Below are 18361 nucleotides of genomic sequence, written 5' to 3'. Positions count from 1 at the left end.
CTGCTTCTAAGTCACCTGTTTCTCTTGCTTTTTTAAAAATTTCTGATTGATTATTTTTCAGTGTGGGTAAGTCCTACTACCACTCCCCGGAGAAAAATATCTATCGACGTCCCCGTCGATCGCCCATCCGGTGTTAAGTGAAGGTTTGCGGCACGGATAAGCAAGGGTCCCTCTTGGGCAACTCTGGAGGAGTCTGGTCTATCGCTCTTTAGGTACTTTAGGCTCCCTCGATCCACGTCATGTATTGTTTGGTTAATCTCTTTGGGGTCCGTTGTCATCTCATTCAGCCACTCCAATACCCGTACTTTGGTGATTTTTTGCTCATGGGATCGCCGGAGCTTGTCATTGATTTCCACTCCAGGTTTGGATTGGTCCTCCACCCATTCGTTGTCCCGATCGTCGACAATGTCCACTTCCATTGACACGCGATTATCTCTAGACGCACTTTTTCCTGTCTTTTTCTTTTGGTCTGTTTTATCTACCACGAAGTCATCTCAATACGGTAGTGGTTGACCTGCTGCTTTGTCAAGTCTGGTGAACGGCAGAGCTGGCTCCGTGTTCTTCGGTATTTCATCCTGTTCTGGATCATACAAATCTTCCTCCGCGTGTCGTAAGGTTTCACCGTCAGCTTCAATCACCTTTTTGGGTCCACATCCAAAGGTGAACTGGTCCCTTCTACTATAGTATCAGTCCCATTGTTTCTCCCCCTGGTTCCTTTTTCATTGAACTCATACACTGTGTCCATCATTGAGTAATCACCCTTCTTCATGTCACAGGGTATGTACCAGTCTTCCCATGAGGGGTTATGGGGTTTGATGTTCTCAAAGTGCGCGGTTCGACCCGCGCTTAATTTGTAAAAACGTCCCTCCTGATATCTTTCTGTGATCGTAAAGGGATATCTCCACTTCTTCGGCAGCATCTTCGCTCCCTTTGGCAGTATAACGTTTTGGAAAACCCATACCTAATCACCCACTGAGTAGGACTTTGTTCCCTTTGGCGGTATAACGTTTTGGTCCGCCTTCTTCTGGTTCGATTTCATGCTCGACGAAATTAAAACAACCAATATCCGCCTAATGATTTGAAAAAACGTTCTCGTTCCAATTTAAAATTGCCCTTAGCGGCTCAAACTCTCCTTCACTTGTCTTACCTCTTAAATTCTCTTTTTTTGGCAAAACTGCTTTGTCAGAGTCATATGACGAGGAGCCTTCCGGAAAGTTCGAGCAGCTCGACAAGCTGTCATCCGTTTCAGATCTCATTGAAAATATTTTATTTTATGATTTCAATTCCTTAATCTTTTTCAAAAACCAACCTTTGTTTGCATGAATTGGACAGTCTTTCACTCGATGCTTTTTCAGGTTCGGCTTTTCCTCATATTCCGTCCTTATTGGTAAGGCGTAGATGTAATGTCTTCAATCCAGCGTACTCCTTTCCTTCCACGCTGGATTGAGACCTTTGTGTCCAGTGTATTCAACAATACACTCATACACAGCCCGTTTCCTGTGACGCGGAAGCTCCGGCCTGAAACCACTGAACTCTGACTAATTGGGTTTGGTACTAACGAAACCTGCCTAATAATACTCAATGGGTTTAATTTTTTTTTCTGAAAATGGCTATTACTGCCTGCCATTACTTTTCGATCTAAAAAAAGTTGGTATCTTGTTCTCATTAGTTATTATCCTATTCACTGGTTGCTTGATAAACTTCCTGTCTGGGTTCTAAATCCTTATAAGTCCATTTTGAACGCCGATCAGCACGTCGAAACTCCTGATGAAGTCACGTCCCAAGATTAACTGATCCGAATCATCCAGATTCTCTACCACGAGGAAACTCATCCAAAGATTCCGTCCTCCCATGTGTAAGATAGTTTTGGGAGTTCTCACGGCCACTTAGATGGCTCAGAGCTTGAAGTTTTGCACTATTTCCCTTGTTGCCAATTCTTGCGCAAACCTATTCAGGGCATCTCTTGCTGCTGCTTTATAGTCGATCTTAAAGTCGTTGGCTTCGGTTTCAGGCTCTGGTTCACTCGTCTCTTCTAGCACTGCTTGCATTTTTTGCAACAAGCTCTTGTGGTTTTTCTTTCCCCCGTGCTTCCACCTCTTTCGTCAGGCATGCCTTGCTGGTTTTTACACCTGATAAAATTTCTTCATTCCTTGGGTTCTTGATGTCCGCCAGCGCATCCTAAAATTGTGAACATCCTGACTTAAAATGGCCCTCTAGGTTGCAAAAGAAACACCTCGCACCGCACTTTGCTATTACCACCCTCATGACCTCATCATGATTGATACCTGACGCATCTTCATCTTCGAGGCAGAAGCGGATTGCCTTCATGCCCTGCTTATAAGTTGGACATGCTGATACATGATGGTCCGTAGTACTGCAGTTTGCACAAGAGCGTCTCTTGTCCATGTCATCTCCCGGTTTGTACCAGTTGTTTCCCTGGTTCGCTGGTCTATTGTTGAAGTTACCATTATTGTTCCTATAATAACTTGATCTCATTGGCGGCTTCAGCAACCAATTGTGCATTGGTTCAAAGGTGTAGGTGCAGGTGCACTGGTTGAAAGTCGAGTGCAGTGCGTCGCTAACATTGACCTAACTTCATCGTTCTTCACGCCATCAATGAAGTTTGAGGCTACTGCCAGGTTTGTCCTGCTGCTTGACGCGTCCGATTAACTACGCCTCCTCAGCATTTCTAAGTCATCTACGAACTTGTCCAGTTTTCGTCTTCGTGTTACCTTCGTTTCTCGAAGCGCATCATCGCTTGGTGTCCTCGTACTCCCGAGCCAAAGCGATTTAACAGCAAAAGAGAATTTCCAAGGACTCGTTTAGAGATTCAACGCTGTGGCCATTGCAGTTACATCTCGTGAATGTCCCGCTTGATCGTTATTATGCACTGATTCAGGCTCTAGAATCTCCCACTTGTCCGAGTCACCAGGCTGAGTTCTTTCCTGATTCGTGTGATTCCAGTTTGTGGAATAAACTCTTCCACTCGCATGTGTGTATCGCGTTGGTTGTTTGTTCGAGATCGACCTTTTGCCAAGAAACCCTCTTCTTATATCCGTTGGATTCCTCGGCCTGTTAGATCAGTGGCCTTGCTGGATTAGTAATCCCTCCTCTTGTGGATCCATGGGTCTTCACTGTTTTGATGTTCTTCACTGCTTGTGATCCATGAGTCTTCACACTTTCGGATCCCTGCTAGCCTCCTCTATTCCCAGACCTGCTCCCGCTTCCCATGAAACCGTCCAGTCTGTTTATGATAGCCTGATTGCGTCTTTCCAACATCGCGTCTACCCTAGTATCGAGGGTGGTAAGAGTCTGCTCTTGTTGACTTCGAAGTTGCTCCAGAACACCTCTCAACCGCTTCTCTATTTCCTCAGCCTCCCTTGTTTTTCGAGACAAATTGCTGTCCAAGTATTCATCCGTTCTTTCTTTCAAGCGTTTTTCGCTTCTATTCTTTTCCTGTCTGTTGCAGTTTATTTCCTCATGCAGGCTTCTCTCTCAACGTGAAATACTCTTTCTAATTATCTCATTCATATTGACAGCTGTTCACTCTGCTCACCCATGCTATCCACAATCCTGGTCGAGGCCTATTATATTGATGCCCCATTGTCCCCCAATGGATTCATTAGTGTTGGCGTCAGCTTGTTCGTTCCAGGCAATATAGTGCTGGTCGAAACTCATATTCTACCTGTCGGATTCGATGTCGCTTCATGAATCTCCTGTATATCTACTGATGTGGTCCTTGACCTCGTGGCCCTCGTCATTCTGATTGCACATCTGAGTTGGTCGTTGTCATGAATTCTCTTGACTCTCGTTTTCCTTCAATGGTCTTATTTTTGGTCCTGACTGTACCGAACTGCTCAGAATGACCATTCTCCATATTTGTGCATGCTTCTTTGTCGTCAGTCGAACTGTTCAGGCTCACTTGAGACTCAAATTCATCCATTTTTTACTTTTCCTCCTCCTCTTCTTGGGTGTCTACTTCATCACCTGTTCTCGTTCTCATATTAAAAGCAAAGAAATTCCCCAAAGTGTTCTTGAGTCGTTCCGTGAACGAGGAGGACGTTGCCGCTTTTTTGGTTACCCCATGCATCATAGTTTTATCAGTAGGTGAACCTGCTACTGCTGGGTTTTCAGTCGAAATGTCGGACACTTCCGATATTTCCTCTCGATCATATGTCCCGGTCAAAAAGGCGAAGTAATGGCCTTGATCTACTGGAGTAGATTCGGTTGTCAGCCTCCTATTCACATTTCCTTACGTTCCGCGTGGCGTTCGGTTTTCATCCAGTTCGGGTTTTGCATGGATCTCTACCTCCAACATCGCCTTTTGTCCTCCCCAGGCCTTTTGACCTCCAACAATTCCGCCTGAAACTTTCTTCCCCTTCTGTTTCCGAGTGTTTTCGGTCGTGTCAAAAAAGGGATCGTTCATTGATTTATTTTGCTTCTTGGTATGAACTTTCTCGCGCTATCACTTTGCTTAGGTATCCTCGACTTGTCTAGACTCATCTTAATTTATCGCTTTCTACTGCTCACTCATTTTATTGTCTCGCTGCCGTATGCGTTTTCTGACAGCTAATAATGAAAACACAACACGATAATTTAGCAAAAGCCCAAGAGTTTAATCTGATGGGTGACCATGAATCTTATTTTTTTTATTATAGTACAGCGTATATAATTTATGCACAGCAATTGATTATCAGTTATTGGATAAAAAGCTAGCAAAATATGATGATGTCAAAATCTTAAGACATAGTGTAGTCACAACCCAATCGGGAACAATTGTTCAGGATTAAAAACTAAAAGGAAGAAACTTTCTCAAATTGTATGTGTATTGCAGTTGGTCTGTCGCAAGTGAATAGTCGAACTGGTTTCTAAAGAAAGAGCTTTCCCTGTTTAGTGTCGCACTAAACAGACAAAACCTGAAGGTAGTATTTCTCTCAAGGAGAGGAACATTGCAGCCACTGAGCTCTTTGTTACCTTTCTGCCTTCGTATTGCCCGAGCTAGACCTACTAACACTCTCAAGGCAACCACTCTTCTAAAAAAAAACAATTTGGATTTAGGTCCCAGTGTCGACTTCTAATTTTGATTAGACCTAGTGTTGCGAGTTTTCGGCTTCAGACCGGTTTTGGTTTAATCAGTTTTTATTTAAAGGTAAGTTACCAGTGCAGTGCTTATTTCCTAATAATTTGATATTGTTCGCTATGTATCTTATTTTACTTTGCGTACGTCTTAGGGTCTCTACTATTGAGCTCGTTGAAAAACTTATTTTTCTTTGAACCGTCTAGATTGGCGTTCAGTGACCCCTCTGAATTAGTAAAAATAGGTTCCCTCTAAGTTGGGACTCCTTCAGATTGGCAAATATGACCCTTCCGGATTGGCGAAAACAGGACCCCTCCGATTTTGGACCCCTCCGGATTGTCAAATATGACCCTTTCGGATTGGGACCCCTTGAGATTGGCAAGTATGACCCTTTCGGATTGACCAGAACGGGACCCCTCCGATTTGCGACCCCTCATGATTGGCAAATATGACCCTTCCGGGTTTGCAAAAACGGGACCCCTCCGAGTTGGGACACCTCCGTATTGGCAAATGGGACCCTTCCGGACTGGCAAAACGGACCCCTCCGAACTGCGACCCCTCCAAATACTACGCCTTGGACCCTTCGCAATACAGTCTCCCAGCTTATTATGCCAAATCTACTAACTGGGAAGGGTCTGACATGGCTCCAGACCCCTCCGGATTGAAGCTAAGCTGCAAATATAACACTTTCTCTCAAATCTGAGGGGTCTTATGACTAGCCTATTAATGACTCGATTTTCGTTTTCTAGGTTTCATAACCCTTACTTATTGTCGAAAACAACGAAACCTAGTGTTGCGAGTTTTCGGCTTCAGACCGGTTTTGGCTTAATCAGTTTTTATTTAAAGGTAAGTTACCAGTGCAGTGCTTATTTCCTAATAATTTAATATTGTTCGCTATGTATCTTATTTTACTTTGCGTACGTGTTAGGGTCTCTACTATTGAGCTCGTTAAAAAACTTATTTTTCTTTGAACCGTGTAGATTGGCGTTCAGTGACCCCACTGATTTAGTAAAAATAGGGTCTCTCTAAATTGGGATTCCTTCAGATTGGCAAATATGACCCTTCCGGATTGGCAAAAACAGGACCCCTCCGATTTGGGACCCCTCCGGAATGTCAAATATGACCCTTTCGGATTGGGACCCTTTGGGATTGGCAAGTATGACCCTTTCGAATTGACCAGAACGGGACCCCTCCGATTTGCGACCCCTCATGATTGGCAAATATGACCCTTCCGGGTTTGCAAAAACGGGACCCCTCCGAGTTGGGACACCTCCGTATTGGCAAATGGGACCCTTCCGGACTGGCAAAACGGACCCCTCCGAACTGCGACCCCTCCAAATACTACGCCTTGGACCCTTCGCAATACAGTCTCCGAGCTTATTATGCCAAATCTTCTAACTAGGAAGGGTCTGACATGGCTCCAGACCCCTCCGGATTGAAGCTAAGCTGCAAATATAACAATTTCTCTCAAATCTGAGGGGTCTTATGACTAGCCTATTAATGACTCGATTTTCGTTTTCTAGGTTTCATAACCCTTATTTATTGTCGAAAACAACGTAACAATGCCCTATTGAACCGTGGCTACCGTTTGATAGGGTTATAAAGGCTTTCGAAATAAAGCTTACAACACCTGAAGGGTCTACCTTCAAAAACTGGTCGTTTCGTTAAAACAACCTAGAAAACATTTTTTATGCTTACTTTCTTCACAAAACAATTGTTTTATTAGTAAGCGTACTTAGTCCTTGTCTTAAAAATTCTAAAATCAAGTAGATTGGTCCAGTTGTTTCAAACTTATAAAGCAAAACGTCTTTTATACGAACTCAAAAAGTTTCAAAGTTGTAAGGTACCCCGCATAATTTTTTCTCCAACTCTTGTCCTAATGACCTAAAACTTATTGATCCTTGAAGGCTATCAGCTTAAAGGATATCAGCCGAGTCATGCTGATTAACCTAATTACATGGAAAATTGTGAACTCGTGACTGGGTCTCAGTATCTTTTTTTCGCAATTCTTGTCTTAATGACCTAAAAATATTGATCCCAGCTTAGACTTGGCTGATCTCTCCTAATTCAATGCAAAAACCCAATCTAAAACATTCCAGTTGAACAAACTGCTTTTTGGACTCCTCCGGATTGAGGAATCTACTAAATCAAACACGTTAAGATTCTTTTTCACTGGAGCGCGGAAGGTTGTTGGCAAGCGGGTTTCAAAACCTTTCGATTCACCAGTGTGCGTTGTCTCAAGAACAATTTTTAACGCCCTAACTCAAAAACTTTCAATATTAGTTTTATTTTGTGGCGTTTCATTTACGAGTTGTTACCGCTTAAAGGCTATCAGCCGAGTCACGCCGATTAACATAATTGCATGCAGTATAATGAATTCATGGCTTAGTCTCAGTATTTTTTTCCCGCAATTCTTGTCTTATTGACCTTAAAATTTTTGATCCGAGCTCAGAAGGCCTATACTCTCCTAGTTCAATGCAACAAACTCAATTAAAAACGTTCTAGTAGAAAAAATTTGCCAAAAAAAAATCTTTTGCGCCCCTCCAGATTGATGAGTCGAATAAATCAAAAACGTTAAGTTCAATTCCATGGGGCCCGGAAGATTATTGGCAAGCGGTTTTTAAATCGTTCGATTCACCAGTGTGTGTTGTCTGAACAACAGTTTTTATCGCCCTAACTCAAAAATTTTAAAAGTTTTTCTCAATTTGTGGCGTTTCGTTTTGTCAAAAGTCACGAAGGGGTACTCCGAAACGCGAAAGCCTTCCGGATTCCCTGATTTAGCTTTTAAATTTAATTTAGTATCGTGAAGGAAGGGGGAATTTGCAGTCCATTCGTTCGTTAAGCGGTGAAGAATCAATTAAAGATATGAAACAAACCAAAAAAAAGTGTATTACCACAAAAAACAAAACAAAACTTAAAATAACCGAAAAAACCAAGAAAAATAAAACAAATTATAAATTCAGAAGAGAAAATTTTCCAGACGAAATGCGATCCGACTTTCCTGTTTGTTTTTATTAGATACATTCATTTTTTTCCTATGTGATTGTAACGATCAACCTGTTAATAGTCGAACTGGTTTCTAAAGAAAGAGCTTTCCCTGTTTAGTGTCGCACTAAACAGACAAAACCTGAAGGTAGTATTTCTCTCAAGGAGAGGAACATTGCAGCCACTGAGCTCTTTGTTACCTATCTGCCTTCGTATTGCCCGAGCTAGACCTACTAACACTCTCAAGGCAACCACTCTTCTAAAAAAAAACAATTTGGATTTAGGTCCCAGTGTCGACTTCTAATTTTGATTAGACCTAGTGTTGCGAGTTTTCGGCTTCAGACCGGTTTTGGTTTAATCAGTTTTTATTTAAAGGTAAGTTACCAGTGCAGTGCTTATTTCCTAATAATTTAATATTGTTCGCTATGTATCTTATTTTACTTTGCGTACGTCTTAGGGTCTCTACTATTGAGCTCGTTAAAAAACTTATTTTTCTTTGAACCGTCTAGATTGGCGTTCAGTGACCCCTCTGAATTAGTAAAAATAGGATCCCTCTAATTTGGGACTCCTTCAGATTGGCAAATATGACCCTTCCGGATTGGCAAAAACAGGACCCCTCCGATTTGGGACCCCTCCGGATTGTCAAATATGACCCTTTCGGATTGGGACCCCTTGGGATTGGCAAGTATGACCCTTTCGGATTGACCAGAACGGGACCCTTCCGATTTGCGACCCCTCATGATTGGCAAATATGACCCTTCCGGGTTTGCAAAAACGGGACCCCTCCGAGTTGGGACACCTCCGTATTGGCAAATGGGACCCTTCCGGACTGGCAAAACGGACCCCTCCGAACTGCGACCCCTCCAAATACTACGCCTTGGACCCTTCGCAATACAGTCTCCGAGCTTATTATGCCAAATCTACTAACTGGGAAGGGTCTGACATGGCTCCAGACACCTCCGGATTGAAGCTAAGCTGCAAATATAACACTTTCTCTCAAATCTGAGGGGTCTTATGACTAGCCTATTAATGACTCGATTTTCGTTTTCTAGGTTTCATAACCCTTACTTATTGTCGAAAACAACGTAACCTAGTGTTACGAGTTTTCGGCTTCAGACCGGTTTTGGTTTAATCAGTTTTTATTTAAAGGTAAGTTACCAGTGCAGTGCTTATTTCCTAATAATTTAATATTGTTCGCTATGTATCTTATTTTACTTTGCGTACGTCTTAGGGTCTCTACTATTGAGCTCGTTAAAAAACTTATTTTTCTTTGAACCGTCTAGATTGGCGTTTAGTGACCCCTCTGAATTAGTAAAAATAGGGTCTCTCTAAATTGGGACTCCTTCAGATTGGCAAATATGACCCTTCCGGATTGGCAAAAACAGGACCCCTCCGATTTGGGACCCCTCAGGATTGTCAAATATGACCCTTTCGGATTGGGACCCTTAAAATGGTACCCCTTCGTGTACGTGCATTATCCGAATCAAGGTGCTTAACTCGGAAATTCGCAACTTGGTGAGAGGTCCATTCTTGGCAATCGCTGTCTTGTCCCCCACAGATCGATGTTGTACTCTCTGTACCAAAAGGGATACAACGTTTTTTAACGATACACAACAGTCGGTTGTTGTTGTCCTTGTGACCCCTGCTACTGTTCACCGCATTGCTGGATTGATCCTGGTCTTCAATCCCTCGACCCTTTCGAATTGATTGCTAATTAGCATTAACATGCTTAAATACTCAAATAACCCTCAAAACAGGCACAGAGAAATCAACACGTGTTGATCGTTACAATCAAATGGGATTTAACTGAATGTATACAAAAACATAAAACAGGAAAGTTGGATCTCGTCTGGGAAGGTCTTTTCTACTGAAATAATAATTTCTTTAAGATTTTTTGGTTTTTTCTGTTATTTTAAGTTTTTTTTGTTTTTTTTTGGTAATATACTATTTTTATTTGGTTTCGAAATCCGGAAGGCTTTCGAGTTTCGCACCACCCCTCCCCGCAATCAATTAGGAGCCTTAATATGAGCATCCGCTCGGCGCGGAGGCTTGCGTTTTTGTACTCGCTTATTAGCATGTAGGAATAACACCCAGGAGCTCCATAAAAAAACTTGTGTAACATTCGCCCGGAAAGTACATAACGACGGAAAGTAAAACTATGTAATATAACGACTGGATAAAGCCAAGATAAAGCTTCACGTGCTTTTCACCGTCTCTATCGAAGCCAAATCTAAATGGTCCCCCTAACATTGGGTCAACGAGTTGTTAACGCTTAAAGGCTATCAGCCAAATCACGCAAATTAACTTGCAAAATAGTGATCTCATGGCTGTGTCTCATTATACCAAGTCCAAGAGGTCAGTCCTAAAAACGGGATAGATACATTATCAATTTAAGTTCCATTAATACTATTGCTTTTGTACAGCAGAGAAAATCACCCTATTCATCGGAGATTGATCGAACCTTTCCTTAACCCTTAGATTCTCATAGCCTGAATCTGAAAAAGATGTTATAAATTAAAATCAGGACATCTACGGAAGCTTAATGTTTTAAAAACAACAGTTCGGCAGTATGTCCCCAGACCTTTCCGATTCCGAAAATATTTTTGAAGGGCCGTCTTCTTCACGATCGGGAAGGGTTGCTGTCTTCATTCTCGCCTTCACACACGATTTGTTGTATCTTTCCAGTAACGATTGTATCAGCACTATCGTTTAAATTCGAAAAGCTTCTTGTTTTTCCGAAAATCCTTTCTCCTGGTGTCTTCACAAAAAAGTGCACGTGTCTTTATTTTCAAACGAAGAACGAATTTTTAAAAATAAGCAGGTCAACTCAACGTGACCCTTCCCATTTCGTTCTATTTGCATAATAAGACCTTTAAACACAGAAACTGCTCTTTCGTACAGTCAAACTACTCAAAATAAAAAACGTTTTGGCGAACCGTTTTTCGCGGCATTATGGTCGAATGTCACACCAAAGGAACAAAAGCGCAGTTTTTTATTAGTATATGATAGACCCGTAGCCTCCTATCAAGTGAGTCTTTTTGAGTCATTTTCAAATCCGGTTTATTCTGTGCAGGTGTTAGTTTTCTCAAACTGGCTAGCCTGATTCCGAACCATCTGACTCTCTTTACTTCTATTCACATTATACTTTACTCTTCCATATTCAGAAATTTCCGAGGATTTTGACTAGATATTTCATTTCTTATTGGTTATTTGTTTTTATCTCAGTTTCTCTACAATCCATTTAGCTATCTATTTTTTCTCCTGTTTTGCCTCCTTTGTACCCTGTTAAGTGAATGTCCGTGCCAATATACAGGCTGGAGTGGCTACCCAAGTGAAGCAGGAAACTGTTAATAGGCATATCGAGGACTAAGTACTGCAGCCCCGAAGATATCGGAGCCACGGTTCACTCGTACAGAGGTGCAAAGCTAGCCGAACTTGCCGCTACTGTCTGGCTCGCGCTACCCCTCGCAAAACTGAACTGTGTTACTATAGTAGACGGCTTTAATGATAACTCATCTACGGTTTTAGAATTTGCCAATGATTGAAGTTTTTTTATTAGATATGATAATTTAGCAGTTTAACCCAGATCTGCCCATTATCCCCAAAATCAGCCTCTCTGCAAATAATGACTTCATAAACAGAAAACTGATGCTCTAAATTATTCGTTGTTTTGCCTTATTAATATATTTTACTACTCTAGAGTTCGATTTTCTCCCATTCTAAACGTTAGTTTTAGTGCTAATCTGTTCTGGAAATAAAATTTTTCGTTTATTGCTCGGTCAGCTAACTTGTTTATTCTCACCATGAAATTACTCTCTTCGCTACCAAACTATGGCCGATCAAACGCACTGTCATTTTTGCAATCGCCACCTCCAAAAAGGAGGCATATGGTGTGTCATTTGCAAAGCATACATCCATGTCTCATGTAGCAGGCTACAGAGCAGCAAATTTTTTTTACAATGGGTTCTCCTGCATAAAATGAAACAAACGTACTGCCAAACGCAACACAATCTAATCCATAGCCCCCAGCAGTCACTACAGTCCCCTTTGACCCCCCTTGAAACTTCTTGACCATGAACTTGAATTTAAAATAAACGGCATATATGAAAATGTCGTTAACTGGAAACCGCGCTTCATAGTTCTAAGCAAGAACAAGCCCACTTTACCAATAATAGAATTACTGAACCAGCAGCTTTTGTCATTAGTAAAAGAAAAACGAATTTTTACGTCGCAATGAAAGCAGCAATGATTCTCCCAAAAACTAAACCAGAAACAAACGGATCAAACTCCAAAACATTGAGTCGCAGCATACTTTTGTGGAAGCAAGGGTTACTAGACGGACATTTCACTGAAGCGAAAGCTCTCCAAAATAGACATCCAAAACAGAAGAAGTCCAAAGTAAACGAGGAAAATAAGCAATTCGATAAATTAATGAGTACAGGCAAACAATTTGCCTCCATTGCCTTCCTTCCAGACAAGAAAACAAAAGGAGTACTTCCCCTAAACGGAATCATTGAAGAAAAACAGTCCTTGGTATCCTGAAAAAAAAACTCCGTGCTAAAACAGCGAACACTAACTATATAACTGAAGTAAGTGAAGACACAATGCCATACCATCCCTCTATATTCAAACAAATAAAAGCCAAGACAATTCGAAAATCAACTCTTAAAATGCACGGAAGCCACAGTCCCTCAGGTCTAGATGCGTACGAATGGAGAAGGATATTAACTCGCTTCAACCAGACATCCATTGAGCTTTGCAAAACAATTGCTAAGCTATCCTATACAAAAGAAAAAAAATCGACCCCCATGAAAACCTAACGGCGTACTACTCGTGTCGCCTGATGATCTAGCCGAGGTTCTGAGAAGAATATTTGGCAAGACAATTTTCCAATGTACAAAATCAGACCTTAAAGATCTCGACAAAATTTCCAAATAGGCCAGAAGTGAGGAATCAAACATGCTATACAGAGTTTGAGGAAGGAGTTTGAGAAACCGGAAACGGACGCCAGACTATTTATTGATGCAAATGCCGTAAGCCCGCACAATGGATAATTTGCTCTAAAAAATATAGAATTTTTTTTCCGGCAATACATCATCCGCTGGCTAACTCATATGAATTTCCCTGAAATTTGTATGTCAATAACACGGTTTTGACATCTACCGAAGTCACAACTCAAGGTGGTCCCCTGACAAAGGCTATGTACGGAATTGGGATAATCCCACTGATTGAGCTCCTGCAAAAACCAAATGTCACCCAAAAATGGTACGCAGAAGACGGAAGCGCTGCAAATGATCTTAATAGTCTCCGCGCAATACTGAAAAACTTGGATGAGCACGGAAAGGCTTTCGGATACAATGTGAAGCCTTCCAAGTCTCGACTCATACTAAAAGAAAACTGTCGTGAAAGCGCCATAAAAGTATTCAATGGCGCAAATATTACAAAAGTAGACAATTTTAGAGTCCTTGGATTGGTTTTAGGGTTACCATCAGCATGCAATAAATATATAGAAAATAAAATTGAAAAGACAGCTACCCCAACTGAAACGTTTTCAAAAAAAAAGCCAGAACATCTTCACAAAATGGGTACTCCTGCTACACAAACGGAGTTGAAAATAAATTAAGCATTCTAAGTAGAAAAACTCCGGAAGCATATAAATAAGAGTGTGGACGAATTTGAGAAAAACGTAAGACAGCAGCTACTTGCTAGTATTACTGGTAAAGGTCATGTAACCAATGAAGATCGCAGCCTTCTTGCACTACCACCAAGAATGGGAGGATTAGATTCCTTAGTAACAAGGACTTTTTCAGAAATTATGACTGTTCGCGAGGCATTTATGATTCGTTAGATAACAGTGATCCAAAAATAGCAGAAGCGGAACAAAGTCTGATGAAAAACATCGAAACTGAGAGACAGAACATCACACTCTCAAAAAAGGCTAAAACTATGGAAAATTGCTCATCAGAAAAAAAAACTGACAAAAAATCTAGTGCCACAGAAAGGAGCATCGATTTGGTTAAGCGTGCTAACCCTAAAAAATTGATTTTTTCCTCAACAAATCAGAGTATAGAAGAAGAAGAAGAATAAGAAGAAGAAGAAGAAACGTATTAAACTGACATCTGAAAATAACATCAGACATACCGAAAATAAGAAACTGTGATGAAACTGTGATGGAATTTCAATTAGAATTAGATTTCAAAACTTCATTCCGGTCAAATGGTTTGTAGCAAAATCAGTAATTTGGGAACTAAGTTTTAGAACCATACTAATAGCGCTTATATTCCGTGACCTCTCAGAGATTCAAATTTTTTTGAATGGTAATTAAAATTACTTAGTTTAGAGTTTCAGTTTCTAATATTTCCTCGAAAGTCTGTCATGAAACATAGATCCATACACCTTTTTGACTGCCACTTCGGCAGTCGGTAGCCGTTTTTTCAACCTTTCGGAACAGTAATCGCGCCCATGCGGCAATATGTCATATAGTTGATGCTTCGAACCAGTTCTAGTGATTTTATTCAGAAGTCTCGCGTCTTTGACTTTAATATGCTCTTCGATAGGAACAAATTCTTTTTTAATACCTATACGAACAGCACGTTTTTGAACTCCGTCCACTTTTCTCAGAACCGTTTGCGCAGCTGCGCTCCATACTTCCAAGCCATATGTTATGACTGATAGAACAAGTGACTGATATAGCAGGTGACTGATAATGATGGATTACATCTGAGATATGGATGGGAACCACCAAACACTCATATACATGCCCATGTGGACAACCGTTTACACTGACCCACTCTCTAAACCGTCCCAAAGGTGGATACACTCACCTAAGACATAATGTAATTCGCGATACCTATGCGACACTCCTGGACGAAGTATGCTATGATGTTGAAGTAGAGCCAAAGCTTCAATCGTTGGAAGGCGAAAGCTTTCACAACAAAATAACCCCTACAGAAGATGATGCTCGACTTGACATCAAGGCAAATGGACTGGGGAGGATGATTCAGCCGAAACTTTTTCGATGTAAAAATTTTCAACGCCCATGCTAAATCCTGACCTAAAACTATATCTGACAGTGTACAATTATCCCTAAAACTATATCTCACAGTGCTAAATCTTGCCCTAAAACTATATCTGACGCCTACACTTATCACGAGAGTGTCAAAACTTCAAAATAACAACAAAGAATTCTGGATGTGGAATAGAGCAGCTTTGTTCCAATAATTTTTTTGCGTGTATCGGAGGAGCAGCACGATGCTCTACAAAAACCGTCCAAAAACTAGCATAGAAACTAAGCGAAAAACGGAAAGAAGCATACTCGGACAAAATAAATTTTATAAGTACAAAAATAAGTTTTGCACTTCTGAGGAGTGCAATCCTCTGACTTAGGGGGTGCAAAATCTTAAAAATACATCGAAGATAGACAATTCTATCTTTGCTATATATGAGGTGGGTAGATTTTAATTGATAATTCTCTGGATGCATTAAAGTCGGTTTGATTTTTTCATAAAATTTTGCCGATGTAATTATATCGCAATAAGAAATTTAAAATGTTAATTCAAACGTTTTCGCACATTCTGTGCATCATCAGGATTAAAATTTTTTACAATGTTTACAAAACGATCAAAGATCTGAAAAATGAGAAACGTGTCTAAAGAGGCTCCAAAACTTTTTAACCAATCAAATTTGAACAACTGTAATTACATAATATAATTACGTAATCATGAATAACATTTACCTGTAAATTTCTGAGATTTTTTAGTTTTTTGTTCTTTCTGGTTATAAAAGGCTCTAAAAAAGGCTCTGAAATGTGTCTAAAATCGCGTGTGTTGATCTTCGGCCTCTCCCTCTAAATATGCAAAGCCTCTAGTGTCAGTAGCTTATGAGTGTTGGCTGTTTGGTCTATAATCTCGGACTTCAGCTCAGCAGTACCGCCTACCTCCATATTACATTCTAACAAGTGTTGTCCTACTGGGGAGTCCCCTTTGCGGTGTTCATCGACCCTCGTGGCTAAATGTCGGACTGTCTGACCGACATAGGTGGAGTTACATCCACTACATGTAAGCTTGTACACCACTTTGGATCTCAGTTCACGAGCAAAGGAATCTTTGATGGATGGCAAGCATGTTTTCAATTTTCTCGTTGTAAAAATTATTTGTGCCCCAGCTATTAGCTGAACCTTTGCAGCTAACTGTTGAGATGGATTGCCTCGATATTGCATTGTAAGAAGCGGTGGTGAGTCTTTCAACCATTTGTCATTTCTCGGTTCTGATGCCTTCACCTCTAAATTTTTCTTTCCCTCAATTATCTTGTTAAGAGTTTCAAACACTACCCTGTCAGACCAATTTTTTGGATATTGATTTTCAATCCATAGTTTCCGATTTTTTTCCAATGCCTGGTCAAAATACTCCCATGTTGAGGTACTTCTGCAAACCCTATGAACTGTCCCTTCAATAACGTTTCTTTTGTACTGCAAAGGTACGCAGCCTCTGAAATTTAGAATGGTGCCGGTATCAGTGGGTTTTTGGTACCAACCACATGTGACCTTTTTTGCTGAATCCACGTTGACATTTAAGTCCAAAAAGGAGAAATTACCATTACTATCGAGTTCTTCTATGGTGAACTGCAAGTTTGGATGCAACTTATTGGCAGCCTCGAGAACTACCCCAGGATCGCCCTTGACCGTTCTAACTATGTCGTCCACATATTTTAGAAAAACTTTAACACCATTCACAGCCGATCTGCTTTCCGTTGTTTTTTGCAAGTCATGCAATACCATACTGTTTCCGCGATGTCTGCGTATTCGGATTCCGATATGTTACCACACCCTAAGTGGTACCAACTCAAACAAGCTTCGCATTCTACTCCTTCTGTCCGATATGTCACCTTTTTCTGACATCAAGGGCACACTTCCTTGTTACCCTCAGTTAGCACAGTCAATTTTGGTACTTCTTTCTTTAATGCAGGTTCGTATTCTTTGAGCCACAAATTAGCCAATATTACTGCACGGGAGGCGCCCATTGCCAAACCGTCTTTTTGTACATACCACAAACCATGGCATTTAAAGCAGGGATTTCAATACAATATCAATATATTGAGCTCAATATCAATATCTTCCATTCAATATCAATATCAATATCAAATAGGATGAAATTTCAATATCAATATCAATATCAATATCTAAAAGCTCAATATCTCAATATTATCACTATTTTAAGATACCAGAGCCCAAATGCAATATTAAATTTCGAAATATATAATTAAATTTGTTTAGTTTTTTTTGCAATGTAATTGTTTTTTGTTTAATTTGTTTAATTTTAATGCTTGAGTGAGTTGAGTTGACTGTTTGACTGTTTGACTTAGTCAGTCCATTGAGTTATCTTGAATTTCTCATTCAATGATATTTTGTAGCAATTTTGTAGCAATGATACAAAATCCGTTTTTCTCAATATCTACAAAAAATTCAATATCAATATCAATATCTAGCCTTCAATATCTCAATATTAAAAATTCAATATTGACATCGTCTCATTATTCAATATCTGATCATTCAATATATTGCAATCCCTGATTTAAAGTGTACCTTACTCACTGCCAAATTCAGTAGTTTTTTCCTAGTCTTGCGAGATGTTTCCGGAGGGTTGACTTGCTCATATAATCTCCTCAGGGCTATTTCAACCGCTTCCTTGAGCGGGACATTAGTGTACAGACTCTTTACATCAAGGGAGATTATACTCTCGTCAGAGTCCAACTCAGTTTTCTCCAAGATCTCCCTGGCCATTTGAGTGTTCGTTTCTCTAGGTTATGTATATAGCGTTGGTACGGCCCTATCCAACCTGTGCACGTACCGTCGCATGACGGAAGGGTCCATTTTTGATGACCTTTTTTTAAATTATCCAAATGACGATTTTGAAAAAAAAATTGAAAACGTGTTTTTTTTAGCCTGAACGAAGTCCTTTAGCCTTTTTTAGCCTGAACTTGTGTACCAGTACATGTACATGACCTTCTGATTAATTATACTGAAAACTCCGTCCCTTAGTTCTTATAAAGAAGCAGTTGCATAAGTCCCAAATCTTTTTTTTAACGGCTTTGATGACCGACTCTCTGTTTAAGTTCGCCAGTAGACGCGCTTGGGGATAACAACCGGCTCTTACTTTCGTGTAGAGTCCTACCCTCTCTAGGCAAGCTCGGAACATGTTGGCGCGACTGCGGGGCTCTTTTTTCTGCGCTTGATTTATGCTGTTTAAACAGTTGTCAGTCTGTCCGCCTGCTCAAATTTCAACCAATCGGAAAGCAAATAGA

General features: G+C 40.6%; 3 protein-coding genes across 3 annotated transcripts in view; 2 read left to right on the top strand and 1 right to left on the bottom strand.

The window, feature by feature from the left end:
• LOC134853265 (tumor protein p63-regulated gene 1-like protein) overlaps nt 1–18361 on the top strand; it is a 429513-nt gene that overhangs the window by 266766 nt on the left and 144386 nt on the right. The window lies entirely within an intron of this gene.
• The window catches only part of LOC134853548 (tumor protein p63-regulated gene 1-like protein), a 454277-nt gene that overhangs the window by 312219 nt on the left and 123697 nt on the right, over nt 1–18361 (bottom strand). The gene's annotated exons all lie outside the window — the stretch shown is intronic.
• LOC134853267 (dynein regulatory complex protein 9-like) overlaps nt 1–18361 on the top strand; it is a 244120-nt gene that overhangs the window by 165443 nt on the left and 60316 nt on the right. The window lies entirely within an intron of this gene.

The sequence above is a fragment of the Symsagittifera roscoffensis genome, chromosome 8 (genome assembly GCF_963678635.1).
Source record: "Symsagittifera roscoffensis chromosome 8, txSymRosc1.1, whole genome shotgun sequence".
In the NCBI taxonomy this organism is placed as follows: Eukaryota; Metazoa; Xenacoelomorpha; order Acoela; family Convolutidae; genus Symsagittifera; species Symsagittifera roscoffensis.
This window is presented reverse-complemented; position numbering and strand designations above follow the sequence as displayed.